We start from the raw sequence: 19,920 nt of genomic DNA, 5'->3' as shown, positions 1-19,920 counted from the left end.
AAATTAAAGTTGGATCTATAAATAATTAAATAAATAAATAAAGAAAAGAAAAAGAAAAATGTAGCAATTATCTCTACAATTTGCTTTTCATTGACCAAGAGTATTGACACGGACCTTTGTATTTTTTTTTCATTAGTATGTCGATATCTAATATTGTCAACCAAATCCACTTTTAATCGTATCGTATAAAATTGACCTTATATTTTATAAAAATATCAACATATAATATTAATAATAACCCTCTTCCTCGTTTAAAATAGTAAATTCTTATGCGACGGTTTAAATATTTTCATAAATTTTTCAAAAGTTCCCATGGACTATGAGATCTCACGTCGGTTGAAAAAGAGAACGAAACATTTCTTAAAATAATGTGGAAACATCTCTCACAGACACATTTTAAAACCGTGAGACTGACGACGATACGTAACGGGCCAAAATAGATAATCCCTGCAAACGGTGAGCTTAGGCTATTACAAATGGCATTAGAGCCAAACACCGAATGGTGTGCCAACAAAGACGCTGGCCCCCAAGGGGGTGGATTGTGAGATCCCACGTTAGTTGGAGAGGAGAATGAAGCATTCTTTATAAGAATGTGAAAACCTCTCCCTAACAAACATGTTTCAGAACACTTCAAACTAATAGAACACATTGTCGGTCTTACTTTTTTCAAAATATAACGTTGGAATTTAAAATTAAAACAAAACAATTACAAATGGAATAATCTAAAAAATGAAATAAAAGCGTCCTATACTCCTATGACTAAAAATTTAAACATGCAACTACCTTATGCACGTGCCACAGTATCTATTTTCGATGTCGTCGTCGTCCGTACATAGGCGTCTTCTCTTTACAGGAAAAATGATATTTTGCACACGGCTTGAGTATTTCGAAGAATACTCAGTAAGTGACCCACTATAGGGGTCATGCTGATGCAAACACATGCAGCATGCTCTTGGGATCCAGCTCTAACTCATCTAGGAGTGACCTCCAATCTCGAACAAATTGGATGTGTAGTACTTCTTTACACATGACCCACACGTGCGAGCGTGAATCCTCCGGGCACTCGCCTGGACCCTCTAATCAAGCTAATCTGTAACGACATCTGGAAGTTAGCAGAACCCCATAGTGTCATGAACTATTCAAACTTCATAGTTTGTCTTATTATCATAGGTTTAATGTATGGAGCACAATTGCGAGTATGAACTATTTATTTAAAAAAAAAAAAAAAATTAGCGCTCGAGTATTTAAAAAAAAAAGGGAAAAAAAGAAAAAATAAATTAGGTCACAATAGAGGCAAACCAGTCATTTTGCCTTATTACTTGAGGGGTCTCTTTTGGCTGAGGCATAATTTGGAAAAGAGAAAAAAAGAGGGGAGAGGAAGAAGAAAGAAGAGGGAAGAAGATTTAGGTTTTGAGGAAGGAGGAGGAGATCGGATCTGAATGGACGCCGGAGATTCGAGTCCCCAATCTAAACCGTTAATAGTCCGAGGCAAGGTGCTCTAACGAATCGCACCTACCTATTTCGTCAAAACGTCCAAGAACTTCAGGTTAGTCCATGAGTGTCTAGATCGAGAAATCATTAAGATTTTCGTGTGTTAGTGACGTTTTGTGTTGATCCTTGGACTCTTACCCTCAACAGTGCTATCTGGTTAAGTTCTAGAGTGAAGGCGGCCAAGATTGGCGTTCGAATCGGAGTTTCAAGAAAACGTGATTTTTGGTAAGAACTCGTATTTTTTTCTCCGAATTCGAACTTGAATAATAAGATCTGTGATTATCAGAAAATTTTAAGAAAATGGTTTTCGAAGGAGTAGAATATGAGATCTACAAGGTTCGTGAAGAAAATTTGTCGAATCGGATTACAAATTGGAAGATAAAAAAGTCGAAAGAAAATAGATCGAAACATGAAGAGACCTAGAAAATGAAGAAAAAAAACGTAGGAGAGAGGGTGGAGGCCGCCACGCGTCGGTCGGCAACGGAGGAGAGCGGCGGAACCGGTGATCGACACGTGTCGATCACCGGCTGGTGAGGCACGACCTCACTCGGCAGGACACGCGTCAGGCGCGTAGACTTGGCCGGCCCGACCCGCGCCGCACGTGAAGCGCCCGACCCGGTGCCTCTGACCTGCTCCTACGCGGGGAGCAGCACGTGCGGCACGCGCGCGTAGTGACCCTCCACAGCGCGCGTGAGGCACCGATTTTCTTCCCGTTCGGTCTCTGTTTGCTTGTTTTCCGATCCGATTTTGATGCTGACCCTATTATTATGTGAATTAGGACTTGTGAAGGAAATTTCAGATTTGTTGGAATCCATTCCGTCAAGAAAACTCAAACTCGGGAAGGCACGCGTCAACCAAGTAAGTAGCCATTTGGATTCCCACGAGCAGTACTTGTAGGAACCGCTAGGAACAAGTATGCATGCTACCACCTATGAAATTTGCTAGCCGGACTTAGCATAATAGTATAGAAACTGCGAATATGAGATGATTATGGAAAGCTAGTTACGAAATGTGTATTAAATCTGTTTTGATTTAGACTCTGATAATGTATGTATGCATGAGGAGGTTGGGAAACTTGTGAAATCTGCGCTCCGGGTAAAGATGGACGTTATCTTCCCGTTGAGCATGTTTGTTAATATTGCATGAACTGCTGCGTGTTAACTCTTATGCATGATGATTGCTTGTGTATCTTTCTTGATGAATAGGAAGAAATTATGAGCTTAGATTAGGGTGCTTGTGACTAAGTAGGCTAGACGAGACCCTTGATTGGGGAACTCTAGAATACCGTGCAATTAGACCCGTAAAATGATTACCGGCAGATCCAGATCCCAGAATTCCAAACCAGATAGGTTTGTGAGACCAGGCACGAGAATCCTAGAGATACACGAATCCATGTCTAAGCCACCAGGTTCCACCCTAGAAAGAATAATAGGTCACCACGGTAACTATAGGTAGCCCGCTAGAGTTGAGCAGTGTAGGTAGTGTCATCAGAACCTCACTCCCTCTCTCCTCCGATATCATACCGTTGAGACAGAGCTCTGGTACGGTGATCGTTGAGCTTAGCAGATCCGGATACAGAAGTGTGACAGGTGCCCAGACCTAGTGGTGATAGCTAAGGGGTCTTCTGAACAGGACTCCTTGGCCGTAGAAACCCGTCCCTGAGCGGGGGACGTGGAGCCACATAGGATGACTCAGTAGCTGACCGGCACACAGGGGGTCGCACCCCGTTTAGTGGATGTATGGTCCCGTGTGAGGGTCGTCAGTTAACCTCCATGGATGATGTTCAAAGAGAGTCACATTTTCAGATCCAGCCATACAATCCCCTCAGATTTACTTATGAGGTCGCACCTCACCTCAGGACACTGATCATTTCACTGCTTAAGATGGGCAAGCCTCCTAAGATACAGAAAAGAGAGTTGCAGCTTAGATCACTCTCCTTAGAAACCCGAGAAAGACCGTGGTTACCCACAAAGATAAGGATGCGAAAAGAGCCTACAAGTAGCCTACTTAATGAGTATTTTTATACTCATTCCTTTCTACTCTTTTTTTTTTCATGTGAGTGATACCATGGATCGGGGCGAGAATGCATGCTGAATCTTAATGCCACAGAGGAGTATCCTTGGGCATCTAGGAGTCTGTGCATAATTTTGTTAGATTTGTCATGCATTGCATGTAAACCATTTCCATACTTTTCTTACTTGAACACCTTGTTTTGGATTTTAAACCTTTTACGTAATTGCAAAAGTTTTTTTTTTTTTTTTGAAATCTCGTCTTCTCTATTTGTTATTACACGATTTCATTGCATTGTCTGTTGGTCAAGCCCTAGATTTCGAGATACAAATTTTGGGCTGTGACACTTCAACTATACCGGAGAAAGGAGAGACTTAAAATATAAATATATCTAAGAATAGCTCAACAATCCTCACATATGTGCCGATCAAGGTAGGTCTTAAACAAAGATACTCTAATTTTCCTTACGTTAATAACTTCGCCTACGAAATGGCTTTAATGTTGGCTTGGTTGTATGATGCACGAACCTCCATATATTACACTACATAAACTACGATATCATGTACGTCGTGGTATTATGCACGCTCCTTTCCCTCCATAGCTTCTGCCAACGTGAGTTTAAGCTAGCCCAACAAGTAGACTTAGAGGATACGTATACGAGTCTGCTATATGGATCTATGTGTGCATGTGTAGAGAAATATTACACATTCAACTCTATCCAGACAGAAAAGTAGAGATCGTTGCATGTATTTGCATTTTCCGACCGCAACAGTGTGATTATTTACTGCGTATTTTTTTTAAATTATCAAACCAAGTGCTATTTTTTTTAGATGAAGGTAAGACAACCATGTAGGGTCACTATATAGGCTATGAGAATGAAGGTATGATAGTTGCATTTTCTATTCAAGTTATAGCCCTTAGGTTAGATATCAAAATTAGTTACTTAACATTAATGTTTAAAATGTGGAAGTCTCGATTTTATTAAATTAAATTAATAAAAAAAAAAAAACCTATTTTACAATTTTAAATATATTAAAATACTTATCATTGACTCGAGATAAAAGAGGCATATGATGATGTAATTAATATGAAGTATAATGGATAACAATTGAAAAATTATGAAAAGGTTGTAATAAATAATTATTTGAAAAAAAAAATTAAGTGCCGAGCTTAGTGAACCACTAATTATTCATCGTCTTCTTCAAAATTAAAATTAAAGTTGTTTCTATAAATAATTAAATAAATAAATAAATAAAAGAAAAAGAAAAATGTAGCAATTATCTCTACAATTTGCTTTTCATTGACCGTGAATGAGAGTATTGACACGGACCATTGTATTCTTTTTTCATTAATATGTCGATATCTAATATTGTCCACCAAATCCACTTTTTAATCATATTGTATAAAATTGACCTTATATTTAATAAAAATATGAACGCATAATATTAATAATAACCCTCTTCCTCGTTTAGAATAGTAAATTCTTATACGACAGTTTAAATATTCTCATAAATTTTTCAAAAGTTCCCATGGACTATGAGATCAAACGTCGGTTTTAAAAGAGAACGAAACATTTCTTAAAGTAATGTGGAAACATCTCTCACAGACACATTTTAAAACCGTGAGACTAACGGTGATACGTAACGGGCCAAAGTAGATAATCCCTGCTAATGGTGAGCCTAGGCTATTACAAATGGCATCAGAGCCAGATACCGTGCGGTCTGCCAACAAAGACGCCGGCCCCCAAGGGGGTGGATTGTGAGATCCCACGTCAGTTGAAGAGGAGAACGAAGCGTTCTTTATAGGAATGTGAAAACCTCTCCCTAACAAACATGTTTTAAAACCGTAAGGCTGACGGCGATACATAACGATTCCAAACAGATAATATCTACTAGCGGCATACATGGGCTGTTACACTGACATCCATATTTTCATTAAATTGAGGTCTCTACATTTTTCATCAACATTGTCATTTAAAACTTGAGTGTTAATATTACTCTCTTTAATTTTTCGTCATGAAAATTTTGAAGTTAAGGGTTTATTATGATTTCATGCAAGTGACACAAGTGAAACAAGATTTGAGGTTTCAAACATATGCATCGTCAAATTTGTAATAACACACAAGAATAGACGAACAACGTTGTTCATATGAAAAAAAAAACTACGTACCATTATGTTACATTGCATTGTAATGAAACTATAAAATGATGGTGGAATTCTGAGAAGATTTCCAAACCCATCATAACACGACGTACGACCAAACTGATTATTTAAACACGACATTGAAATGGAAAATTGAAGAATAAACAAGAAACGGAAATGAAAGGATTTGGTTTTAAGCAGGGCATTGGAAGCCGGACGGAACATTCTTTCCACAGTAGTTCAAAAGCAAGCTGAGGGAAACTGAGAGGTCAATCTTGAGACCCAAGGCTCTGGCCTTCACTGCAGTGCAAAGGCACACAGCAGCTTCCAGGTCAACAAGGCCTTGGATTAGGGTGCAGCATGGGGATTTTGGTGGTGAGCCGATCACTAAGTTCACTAGATCGTCCAGCAAGTCGGCGCAGACGCCAAGCTTGAGGGTGTCCCTGGGGCACTTGGGGAGTGATGGTTGCTGCCTTGACGGGGTGGGCTTGTCTGGCGGCGGTGGGCAAGGGACATAGGTGGAGCTGACCATAGTGAAGAAGAGGAGGTTGAGGAGGAGGAGGGCAATGGGCGAAGAGAGCTTGGAAGCCATTGGTGGAGAGATATTGAAGGGTTTGTAGGTTTGTGCTATGGCTTGTGAAGAATTATGAGAAGGGTTAGGGTCGTTTAAATGGGGTTTGGAAATTTGTTGTATTTTAAAACAAAAATTCCTTACAAATTGCTGTATATGAAACACCTAACTCTTTCAGTTACTTTATTAAGTTTTGAGGAATTGATTTGAGAGATGGGTTTTTAATTAGTTTGTCTTTTTTTAAATATTATAAAAATGTCAAATGGCCTACAAACTAGACGAAGTGATCTTCGATAATAAGATATCAAATACTTTTTAAAATAAATTATTGTGGTTTGTATGGTTGGAAAATAATATTTGGTAGAACCGTTCCAGACAAGTGGGCAATAGATGATAATCTAGAGATTATTTTTAGCACAAATAATTTTTACAAATATAATATGGTTTTTTTTTAAATATAACTCTGAGATTCCACGTCATTTTGAAGGAGTAACGAAACATTTTTTTTTATAAGGGTGTGGAAACCTCTCCCTAGTAAATTGTAAAATTGGCGGCGATATATAATGAATCAAAGCGGATAAATATATGTTAACAATGAGTTTTGATATATATTGATGTTAGTATGACATAACAGTACAACTTCTAAAACATGACAAGACTAAGATTGTTATTACATGCATGCTTTGAAAATCCTTTAAAGTTTACTTAAGATGAAAATGACTATAAGATAAAAGATCTCTAAAAAAAGAAAAAAAAAAAAAGACATTTATTTAGGATCCCAAAAATCAATTTTAAAACATAAATTGGACCGTTAAACTTCGATATGGGCTATATAAAGTGTTGTTTGCGAATAAGCAGTGATTGATTAGAGATGTAGTGGCAAAGACTTGTTTAATGTCAAAATGAAAGGAAAAAGCTTTGCTCTAAATCCGATGGAGAGAGAGCAGATGACCTTTATTTCAAGAGCTAGTGCCACTGAGATTTGGCACAAAAGACTTGGGCACTTTCATCGTTGAGGTTTGCTTTAGATGCAGTCTAAGAAGCTGGTAAAAAGACTCGCTGACATTAATGATTACATTCCTCTTTGTCATGCTTGTAATTTCGGGAGCAACATAGGCAACCCTTTCCTAAACATTCATGGAGAGCCTCGAAAAAACTGCAAGCTGTTCATACTGATCTTTGTGGTCGTCAACGAACAACATCATTAAATGGTAATCTTTATTACATTGTTTTTATTTATGATCTAACGAGAATGTGTTGGATCTTCTTGCTGAAGCAACAACAAGAAGTAGCGGGCGTATTTTGAAATTCAAAGCCAGAGTTGAGAATGAAAGTGCATGCTTGATTTAGACTATAAGATCAGATAATGGCAAGGAGTACAGTTCAGAAACTTTTAACAGGTTTTGTGAAGAGGCTGGAATTGAACATCAATTGACAGCACTGTACACTCCTCAACAGAATGACGTCAGTGAAAGGAGAAATAGATTCATAATGGAGATGATATTTCATCTATTGAAGAGTTTAGATGACCATAAAGTATCTTGTGCATCGTTCATGTTCTAGGATGATGCACAAATGTGTTTCTCAATCCTAATGGTGGTGTAATCACACGACATTATGAGAAGAGTATTACTTGAGCATGGCCACATGTATAAAACAATAGGAATTCACCAAGAATTCATGAGACGAATGAGCTTAGCCTAGCCTCGAAATTGGTCTACATTAAGACAAAGAAGGTAGAGAGATTCATCGTAGACTTGGATGAAGGTGTTTGCCTCGACCTAGGCTTACTCAGTAAAGCTATTCATTAAGATTTTCTCAACTCGACCAAGGTGGCCTCAACCTAAGTGACTTATTTCTAGCCTCGATGGCTTAGGCCTTGACCTTGACTCTAAGGTCATCCCTTTGTCATGGCTTTCTAATACTGCATGGGTAATAAATTTTATTTGTTAACTTATTTGATTCGGTTTGGCGTTTTTATTCACTCATTCCCATTAAGGTTTAGCTTCTCCTTTAGTCTCAAGTTAATGTTTTATGTAACGATCCTAAATTTTTACATACTCAGAGTCGCTACCAAGAATCATGCTTATCTCTTCAATGCGGAATATAGCACTTAGATACTCATCATAAATAATGGAAAATTGAAAACACATTCAGAACACTTCAAACTACTAGAACACATTGTCGGTCTTACGTGTTTCAAAATATAACGTTTGAATTTAACATTAAAACAAGACAATTACAAATGGAATAATCTAAATAATGAAATAAAAGCGTCCTATACTCCTATGACTAAGAATTTAAACATGCAACTACCTTATGCACGTACCACAGTATCTACTGTAGGGGTCATGCTGATGCAAACACGTGCAACATACTCTTGGGATCGAGCTCTAACTCATCTAGGAGTGACCTCCAATCTCGAACAAATTGGATGTGTAGTACTTCTTTACACATGACCCACACGTGCGAGCGTGAATCCTCCGAGCGCTCGCCTGGACCATCTAATCAAGCTTATCTGTAACGACGTCTGGAAGTTAGCAGAACCCCATAGTGTCATGAACTATTCAAACTTGATAGTATGGGTAATTATCATAGGTTTAATGTATGGAGCACAATTGCGAGTATGAACTATTTATTGGGCTGTTTTTCTTGAGGCTTCAACTCTACCGTAGAAAGGAGAGACTTAAAATATAAATATATCTAAGAATAGCTTAACAATCCTCACATTTGTGCCGATCAAGGTAGGTCTTAAACAAAGATACTCTAATTTTCCATACGTTAATAACTTCGCCTACGAAATGGCTTTAATGTTGGCTTGGTTGAATCACTACAACAAATATTGGATTAGATAGCTTCCGAAAAATGCTATCATAGACCTTTTATAGCATTTTTCGTACGTCGTGACAGCCCATGTTATTAAAAGTCTTGAACTTTTTATAGCGTTTTTGTATAGCTATAATAAATATTATTATATAGTACCTAAATATAGCTTATATGCAATGCTATGAAAACATTTTATAGCATTTTTGTTAAAGTTATAAATATGTAAACATAACTAAAATATTATGCTATCATTCATTTTTAATAAGCTATATTTATACTATATTTTATGCTATTATTCATTTTTAATAAGCTATATTTATACATTTAATCTTATGCTATAACAAAAATATAATTGAAATTTAATAATCTACTAACACATTACAAAATAAAGTATTCAACTCGATCTATATAAGAATATCAGACTCGTTACACTAGCACAATTTTCAAATCAGTTCTTCCCCACCCAATACACAATAAATAGAACAAAAACTCACTATCCACAGTATGTGACATCTTTGATTTTGATCAAATCAAGTACACCAATCCTAAAGGTATTCGAACCGACATCAATGTCTTCTCTGTTCCACCCTTTTAGCAATGTCAATTGATAATTGTTCGTTGTTGCTTGCCAATTAGTGCTTCCTTGCTCCAACAAAAACTTGATCGTTGGGTTGAGGATTAGGGTTGCCTTATCAATTTGGTATCAGAGCCTAAGTTGCATCTTTGTGGCTGACTCTAGGCAATGTCAATTGATAAATTGGTCGTTGTTTCTTGCCAATTAGTGCTTTCAAGAAATCCTGCAACATTATCAAAGCATATATATCAGTGATTCGAAGAGAAATGCAAAATAGTACCAAAAGGTTTGACATAAGGTGATTCGAAGAGAAGTGCAAAATAGCAACAAAATCTAAATATCATATAAAAGTAAAAAAGAGAATAGAACATTATTGTTCATCTTATATATGTAAGCACGTTTCATTTCTTAAAAACAGAGCATAGAAACATTAGTTCAAATACTTGCATTACAGCTTTCAATTAGAATTGAAAGGGGAGGGCATTGTCCACTCAAAGTTTACGAGGAAAGAAAGAGAATTACGCTTTTTGATTCCCTTGGATGAAAACCATAACTTTGTAATAAAACCCAATCCTTTCAAATAGCCCTTTTTGATGAAGTGTTGTCCTCATATGATAAACCAAACAGAACCATTAAAAAAAAATTGATATCACGACGAGTAAGGCCAACCAAAAAAAGCTTATTAACCAAAGAAAATGACCATACAAACTAATGAATTCTCTTGAGAAAAAAGAAAAGTAGTCTTTAAAGGATCTACAAATATTCTTTCTCCTAGTCACTCCAAGTTAGCAAACAAAAGTCAAAGACCGAAATCAGTCTAACTGGTCTTCTAATTAGGAACAACTTCTTCTAACTGATCTTCTAATTTATCTAAGATCTCAGTTGAAGAAATCCTCAAAATCAAATAAGAAGAAGAATGTGTTGTTGAAAGCCCTAAATGCAAAATAACAGTAACAGTAACAATAGGGCCACACAAGTTCTTGTTGTTGTTGTGTGAAAGTGAGTGATCTTGCCAATCATGTATTTAATAAGTTATACACAAGGAAGGAGAAAAGGAGACCTAATATATCAAAGGAAAAAAAAAATCAAGGAGAAAAGGCCACAAAAATTTAGTCATACATAATACAATTGGTATTTTGCTCAAGGAATTTATATGCAGTCCATAATACGTGTATAAACTTCTTCCTACTACTTGATACTTGCAGAATATGTAACCCGTTAACATAAATCATTCCTACCGGTAGAATGGGCTTGAAATAACCTATGAATTAACAAATTCCTCTAAACTTAATTACTTTGTACTCTTAGGCTTATTTTTTTGTTTGTAATCTTCATGTGGTTCCTCAATTTGGGCATGTATTGATTGAACCAACACAATGAAAAATAAAGATAGTTTCTTGTATTATGTTTTTATTCCGTTGATCTAACTCACAAAACTACATTCAACCTTTTAACACAAGACAACAACTACATCTACCTCACAGAACTCACCAATCTACATTCAAAGAAAAATTCTACAGCTAGGAAAATACACACTTAAAAGTAAAGTACATTACTTAATGAAGGACCAAAGGACTGAACTCACAAAAGTTTATTAGTGTGTACTAAATGTAAATGAAAAACTTAATTATTTAGTAGTAGTTCGATCCTTCAAAAAGAAATTAAAAAGGAAGATACAAAGACAAATCACTTAGAATAATTCATCAATGAAATTCTTTACAAAGTGAGCCAACAAAGAAGATAATAGGGAAAAAAAAAAAACAACTAACCTCCATCTTGGATTGTTCAATTTGCAGTGAGGTAGGAGAATAGGGTTTTTCATAGACAAAGCATCAACAATAAACTGTATGCCTCCTCTCAATGCCACCATCTTGAGATCTGATGCAAATCAGAGAAAAATTTTGACGCACAAAAGAAAGAAGGATGGATCTTGAGGGAAAAATTTTGAAGCACGAAAGAAAGAAGGATGGATTGTTGCGTGAGAGAAAGAAGGCGAGATTTGGTTTTGCCCTAGGGTCTGAGGGAATATGGGTGTCTAGAGGGAAAAGGACAGAAAAAGAAAGGAAGGCTTTGATACGCGTGATTAGGTTTTTAGGGATAACATTAAAAAAAATAAAAAAAATAAATAAAAAAACCTTTATTTTCTTTCTGATTTATAGCATCTTTTAGAAAATATTATACAAAAAAGCTATAAAAGATGGTATTTGTTGCAGTGAATGCCTTGTATGATGTACGAATGACGAATTTTTCATGATTGTTTGATGCGTTTTGTGTTATGTTATGTTTATGCAATGATACAAGATGTACTATAATATGATTATGTCATGTTATGGAACTATGTTGTGATATTAATGTTGTAAGATGCATGAACCTCCATATATTACACTACATAAACTACGATATCATGTACGTCGTGGTATTATGCACGCTCCTTTCCCTCCATAGCTTCTGCCAACGTGAGTTTAAGCTAGCCCAACAAGTAGACTTAGAGGATACGTATACGAGTCTGCTAGGTGGATCTATGTGTGCATGTGTAGAGAAATATTACACATTCAACTCTATCCAGACTGAAAAGTAGAGATCGTTGCATGTATTTGCATTTTCCGACCGCAACAGTGTGATTATTTACTGAGTATTTTTTTAAATTATCAAACCAATGCTATTTTTTTTAGATGAAGGCAAGACAACCATGTAGGGTCACTATGTAGGCTATGAGAATGAAGGTATGATAGTTGCATTTTCTATTCAAGTTATAGCCCTTAGGTTAGATATCAAAATTAGTTACTTAACATTAATGTTTAAAATATGGAAGTCTCGATTTTATGGAAATGTCAATATCAATAGATAATTTTGAAAAAAAAATATATATACAACAAAAATACTAATAAATTAAATTAATAATAAAATTAAAAAAAACCTATTTTCCAATTATAAATATATTAAAATACTTGTGATTGACTCGAGATAAAAGAGGCATATGATTATGTAATTAATATGAAGTATAATGGATAACAATTCAAAAATTATGAAAAGGTTGTAATAAATAATTATTTGAAAAAAAAAATTAAGTGCCGAGCTTAGTGAACCACTAATTATTCATCGTCTTCTTCAAAATTAAAATTAAAGTTGTTTCTATAAATAATTAAATAAATAAATAAATAAAAGAAAAAGAAAAATGTAGCAATTATCTCTACAATTTGCTTTTCATTGACCGTGAATGAGAGTATTGACACGGACCATTGTATTCTTTTTTCATTAATATGTCGATATCTAATATTGTCCACCAAATCCACTTTTTAATCATATTGTATAAAATTGACCTTATATTTAATAAAAATATGAACGCATAATATTAATAATAACCCTCTTCCTCGTTTAGAATAGTAAATTCTTATACGACAGTTTAAATATTCTCATAAATTTTTCAAAAGTTCCCATGGACTATGAGATCAAACGTCGGTTTTAAAAGAGAACGAAACATTTCTTAAAGTAATGTGGAAACATCTCTCACAGACACATTTTAAAACCGTGAGACTAACGGTGATACGTAACGGGCCAAAGTAGATAATCCCTGCTAAAGGTGAGCCTAGGCTATTACAAATGGCATCAGAGCCAGATACCGTGCGGTCTGCCAACAAAGACGCCGGCCCCCAAGGGGGTGGATTGTGAGATCCCACGTCAGTTGAAGAGGAGAACGAAGCGTTCTTTATAGGAATGTGAAAACCTCTCCCTAACAAACATGTTTTAAAACCGTAAGGCTGACGGCGATACATAACGATTCCAAACGGATAATATCTACTAGCGGCGTACTTGGGCTATTACACTGACATCCAAATTTTCATTAAACTGAAGTCTCTACATTTTTCATCAACATTGTCATTTAAAACTTGAGTGTTAATATTACTCTCTTTAATTTTTCGTCATGAAAACTTTGAAGTTAAGGGTTTATTATGATTTCATGCAAGTGACACAGGTGATACAAGATTTGAGGTTTCAAACATATGCATCGTCAAATTTGTAATAAGACACAAGAATAGACGAACAACGTTGTTCATTTGAAAAAAAAACTACGAACCATTATGTTACATTGCATTGCAATGAAACTATAAAAAGATGGTGGAATTCTGAGAATATTTTCAAACCCATCATAACACGACGTACGACCAAACTGATTATTTAAACACGACATTGAAATAGAAAATTGAAGAAGAAACCAGAAACGGAAATGAAAGGATTTGGTTTCAAGCAGGGCATTGGAAGCCGGACGGAACCTTCTTTCCACAGTAGTTCAAAAGCAAGCTGAGGGAAGCTGAGAGGTCAATCTTGAGACCCAAGGCTCTGGCCTTCACCACAGTGCAAAGGCACACAGCAGCTTCCAGGTCAACAAGGCCTTGGATTAGGGTGCAGCATGGGGATTTTGGTGAGCCGATCATTAAGTGCACTAGATCGTCCAGCAAGTCGGTGCAGACGCCAAGCTTGAGGGTGTCCCTGGGGCACTTGGGGAGTGATGGTTGCTGCCTTGACGCGGTGGGCTTGTGGGGCTTGGGTGACGGCGGTGGGCAAGGGATATAGGTGGAGCTGACCATAGTGAAGAAGAGGAGGTTGATGAGGAGGAGGGCAATGGGCGAAGAGAGCTTGGAAGCCATTGGTGGAGAGATATTGAAGGGTTTGTAGGTTCGTGCGATGGCTTGTGAAGAATTATGAAAAGGGTTAGGGTTTTTATAAATGGGGTTTGGGAATTTGTTGTATTTTAAAACAAAAATTCCTTATAAATTGCTGGATATGAAACACGTAACTCTTTCAGTTACTTTATTAAGTTTTGAGGAATTGATTTGAGAGATGGGTTTTTAATTAGTTTGTCTTTTTTTAAAGTATTATAAAAATGTCAAATGGCCTACAAACTAGACGAAGTGATGTTCGATAATAAGATATCAAATACTTTTTAAAATAAATTATTGTGGTTTGTATCGTTGGAAAATAATATTTGATAGAACCCTTCCGGACAAGTGGGTAATAGATGATAATGTAGAGATTATTTTTAGCACAAATAATTTTTACAAATATAATATGGTTTTTTTTTTTTAAATATAACTACGAGATTCCACGTCATTTTGAAGGAGTAACGAAACATCTTTTTTTTTTTTTATAAGGGTGTGGAAATCTCTCCCTAGTAAATTATAAATTGGCGGCGATATATAGTGAGTCAAAGCGGATAAATATATGTTAACAATGAGTTTTGATATATATTGATGTTAGTATGACATAACAGTACAACTTCTAAAACATGACAAGACTAAGATTGTTATTACATGCATGCTTTGAAAATCTTTTAAAGTTTACTTAGGATGAAAATGGTTATAAGATAAAAGATCTCTAAAAAAAGAAAAAAAAGACTTTTATTTAGGATCCCAAAAATCAATTTTAAAACATAAATTGGACCGTTAAACTTCGATATAGGCTATATAAAGAGTTGTTTGCGAATAAGCAGAGATTGATTAGAGATGTAGTGGCAAAGACTTGTTCAATGTCAAAATGAAAGGAAAAAGCTTTGCTCTAAATCCGATGGAAAGAGAGCACCTTACCTTTATATCAAGACCTAGTGCCACTGAGATTTGGCACAAAAGACTTGGTCACTTTCATCATTGAGGTTTGCTTTAGATGCAGTCAAAGAAGCTGGTAAAAAGACTCGCTGACATTAATGATTACATTCCTCTTTGCCGTGCTTGTAATTTTGGGGAGCAACATAGGCAACCCTTTCCTAAACATTCATGGAGAGCCTCGAAAAAACTACAGCTGGTTCATACTGATCTTTGTGGTCGTCAACGAACTACATCGTTAAATGGTAATCTTTATTACATTGTTTTTATTTATGATCTAACGAGAATGTGTTGGATCTTCTTGCTGAAGCAAAAGCCAGAAGTAGCGGGCGTATTTTGAAATTCAAAGCCAGAGTTGAGAATGAAAGTGCATGCTTGATTCAGACTATAAGATCAGATAATGGTAAGGAGTACACTTTAGAAACTTTTAACAGGTTTTGTGAAGAGGCTGGAATTGAACATCAATTGACAGTACTATACACTCCTCAACAGAATGACGTCAGTGAAAGGAGGAATAGATTCATAATGGAGATGATATTTCATCTATTGAAGAGTTTAGATGACCATAAAGTATCTTGTGCGTCGTTCATGTTGTAGGATGATGCACAAATATGTTTCTCAGTCCTAATGGTGGTTTAATCACACGACATTATGAGAAGAGTATTACTTAAGCATGGTCGCATGTATAAAACAATAGGAATATACCAAGAATTCATGAGGCGAATGAGCTTAGCCTAGCGTCGAAATTGGTCTACATGAAGACAAAGAAGGTAGAGAGATTCATCATAGACTTGGATGAAGGTGTTTGCCTTGACATAGGCTTACTCAGTAAAGCTATTCATCAAGATTTTCTCAACCTGACCAAGGTGGCCTCAACCTAAGTGACTTATTTCTAGCCTCGATGGCTTAGGCCTCGACCTTGACTCTAAGATCATCCCTTTGTCATGGCTTTCTAATACTGCATGGGTAACAAATTTTGATTTGTTAACTTATTTGATTCGGTTTGGCATTCCTCGTATTTTATTTTTTATTCACTCATTCCCATTTAGGTTTAGCTTCTTCTTTAGTCTCAAGTTAATATTTTATATAACGATCCTAAATTTTTACATACTCAGAGTCGCTACCAAGTCTCATGCTTATCTCTTAAATGCGGAATATAACTCTTAGATACTCATCATAAATAACGAAAAATTTAAAACACATTCAGAACACTTCAAACTACTAGAACACATTGTCAGTCTTACGTGTTTCAAAATATAACGTTGGAATTTAAAATTAACACAAAACAATTACAAATGGAATAATCTAAATAATGAAATAAAAGCGTCCTATACTCCTATGACTAAGAATTTAAACATGCAACTACCTTATGCACGTACCACAGTATCTATTTCCAATGTCGTCGTCGTCCGTACATGGGCGTTTTTTCTTTACCTGAAAAATGATATGTGGCATACGGCTTGAGTATTTCAAAGAATACTCAGTAAGTGACCCACTGTAGGGGTCATGCTGATGCAAACACATGCAACGTGCTCTTGAGATCGAGCTCTAACTCATCTTCGAGTGACCTCCAATCTCGAACAAATTGGATGTGTAGTACTTCCTTTACACATGACCAACACATGCGAGCGTGAATCGTCCGGGCGCTCGCCTGGACCCTTTAATCAAGCTAATCTGTAACGACGTCTGGAAGTCAGCGGAACCCCATAGTGTCATGAACTATTCAAACTTGATAGTTTGGCTAATTATCATAGGTTTAATGTATGGAGCACAATTACGAGTATGAACTATTTATTGGGCTGTTTTTCTTGAGGCTTCAACTCTACCGAAGAAAGGAGAGACTTAAAATATAAATATATCTAAGAATATTTTATCGCTTGTGGATGTATAGAATAAAATGATGTAAAATTCACAAGAATAAGTGCAAGTATACACTATCACAAGTACCAAGTAATAAGTAAATTATCGATTCCACAGGGAACCTATCTTTTTTATTAATTTTATCGCTGGAAATTGAGTTTTTGGGTAACATTCAAATGGGTGTTGGAGATTTTAACTATTTAAACAAAACTAAAACAGAGTGCTACTGCTGTCGAAAAACAGAAAATTATGAGACAATCAACTATAATGAGGAAGGTTCGGCTAAGAGAGATTAAATACAAAAGTTGTTGAGTTTTGTGGTTGATTTTAGTTCCTTTTAATAGATTCTCAAGCCCACTTCCGAGGGCCATGAATGGTGATTATTTCCATAATCGTTGTAATTTCTATTAACAAGGCTATAGGAGAAGAATTATTCCTAACCCTTCTATTACCCTTCAAGTCTCCTTGCTATCAAACTAGAGTATTAAAGAGGATTTCATTGCTCCCTCTCTTCTCCCGAACAAGAGAACAACTATGTATGTAAAGTAGCTAATTAAACATACATGTAAATCATTAACAACAACTCTTTAATAAACTAAAATCATACCATCAACATACTTAAACTATATAAAACTCTCTCGCCTCCCCTATTAAGTTTAGCTCTCCATACAAACTGAATTAAACAGAGGAATCTGCATCTTGATTAAGTAAAATTGATGGAATAAGAAAAGAGAATAAGGAAATAGAGAGTTATCCCGATTTGTTGTCGTTCGTCAATGGAAGTTCCCTTCTCTTGAGCTCTCACGTCCACCTCTTTGCCCTAATCAATCCTTGTTGGTTTCTTTTCCTTCTGCTGTCAACAGCTGCTAGATTAGGGTTTTCTTCTTCTTCTCTAGTTTCATAGCAGTTCACTGCAGCAGAGGCTGCTGCTGTGTAATTCGATTTTTCTCCCCAAAGTGTGGTTCTCCTCCTCTTAATCTTCCTTTTCCTTTTATATTGAGCATGGGTTCCCCTTTAGGGCTGAAAATGAATAAGTAGTCCACATAGGATGTTTCTCATTGGGTAATCAATGACCCACTTGGACTGCTGACGTGGATTTAAAATTTCCATGTCATCCCCCATTTGTTTCCAAATTTGCTACTCCCACGTGGTTTAGCATAAATGTCTCAAATTTTACCACGTAACTCAATTGAACATACAATTAAGATCGATTTATGCAAAATCATATTTTTTTTCATGTTAGACCGCAATAAACGATTTCATGCTCACTAAGTAGAATAAATGGGATAATAAATGAGTAAATTGTGAATAAGAGTGCAATATTAACTACAAAAGGACTTAATATGACTCTACTATTAGAGAGTTATCAATAGCTCAACAATCCTCACATTTGTGCCGATCAAGGTAGGTCTTAAACAAAGATACTCTAATTTTCCATACGTTAATAACTTTGCCTACGAAATGGCTTTAATGTTGGCTTGGTTGAATGACTTGTATGATGTACGAATGACGAATTTTTCGTGATTGTTTGATGCGTTTTGTGGTATGTTATGTTTATGCAATGATACAAGATGTACTATAATATGATTATGTCATGTTATGGAACTATGTTGTGATGTTAATGTTGTATGATGCATGAATCTCCATATATTACACTACATAAACTACGATATCATGTACGTCGTGATATTATGCACACTCTTTTCCCTCCATAGCTTCTAGCAACGTGAGTGTAAGCTAGCCCAACAAGTAGACTTAGAGGATACGTATACGAGTCTGCTAGGTGGATCTATGTGTGCATGTGTAGAGAAATATTACACATTCAACTCTATCCAGACTGAAAAGTAGAGATCGTTGCATGTATTTGCATTTTTCAACCGCAACAGTGTGATTATTTATTGAGTATTTTTTTTAAATTATCAAACCAAGTGTTATTTTCTTTTAGATGAAGGTAAGACAACCATGTAGGGTCACTATATAGGCTATGAGAATGAAGGTATGATAGTTGCATTTTCTATTCAAGTTATAGCCCTTAGGTTAAATATCAAAATTAGTTACTTAACATTAATGTTTAAAATATGGAAGTCTCGATTTTATGGAAATGTCAATATCAATAGATAATTTTGAAAAAAAATATATATACAACAAAAATACTAATAAATTAAATTAATAAAAAAAAAAACCTATTTTATAATTTTAAATATATTAAAATACTTATCATTGACTCGAGATAAAAGAGGCATAGGATGATGTAATTAATATGAAGTATAATGGATAACAATTCAAAAATTATGAAAAGATTGTAATAAATAATTATTAGAAAAAAAAATTAATTTCCCAGCTTAGTGAACCACGAATTATTCATCGTCTTTTTCAAAATTAAAATTAAAATTGTTTCTATAAATAATTAAATAAATAAATAAAGAAAAGAAAAAGAAAAATGTAACAATTATCTCTACAATTTGCTTTTCATTGACCGTGACCGAGAGTATTGACACGGACCATTGTATTCTTTTTTCATTAATATGTCGATATCTAATATTGTCCACCAAATCCACTTTTTAATCAGATTGTATAAAATTGACCTTATATTTAATAAAAATATCAACACATAATATTAATAATAACCCTCTTCCTCGTTTAGAATAGCAAATTCTTATACGATGGTTTAGATATTCTCATAAATTTTTCAAAAGTTCCCATGGACTATGAGATCTCACGTCGGTTGAAAAAGAGAACGAAACATTTCTTAAAATAATGTGGAAACATCTCTCACAGACACATTTTAAAACCGTGAGACTAACGGCGATACGTAACGGGCCAAAGTAGATAATCCCTGCTAACGGTGA

At 35.4% G+C, this 19,920-nt stretch overlaps 2 pseudogenes; both read right to left on the bottom strand.

Annotated features, from left to right (window-relative positions):
* Nucleotides 1-5,836: 5,836 nt before the first annotated feature.
* LOC147791424 (14 kDa proline-rich protein DC2.15 pseudogene) lies at nt 5,837-6,235 on the bottom strand (annotated as a pseudogene).
* A 7,620-nt stretch (nt 6,236-13,855) lies between these two features.
* Nucleotides 13,856-14,260, bottom strand: LOC147791423 (14 kDa proline-rich protein DC2.15 pseudogene; annotated as a pseudogene).
* Nucleotides 14,261-19,920: the final 5,660 nt, after the last annotated feature.

The sequence above is a fragment of the Cucurbita pepo genome, chromosome 8 (genome assembly GCF_057944985.1).
Source record: "Cucurbita pepo subsp. pepo isolate OVF chromosome 8, ASM5794498v1, whole genome shotgun sequence".
Classification (NCBI taxonomy): Eukaryota; Viridiplantae; Streptophyta; class Magnoliopsida; order Cucurbitales; family Cucurbitaceae; genus Cucurbita; species Cucurbita pepo.
The sequence above is the reverse complement of the archived record's forward strand: the minus strand, read 5'-3'. Positions and strand labels throughout refer to the sequence as shown.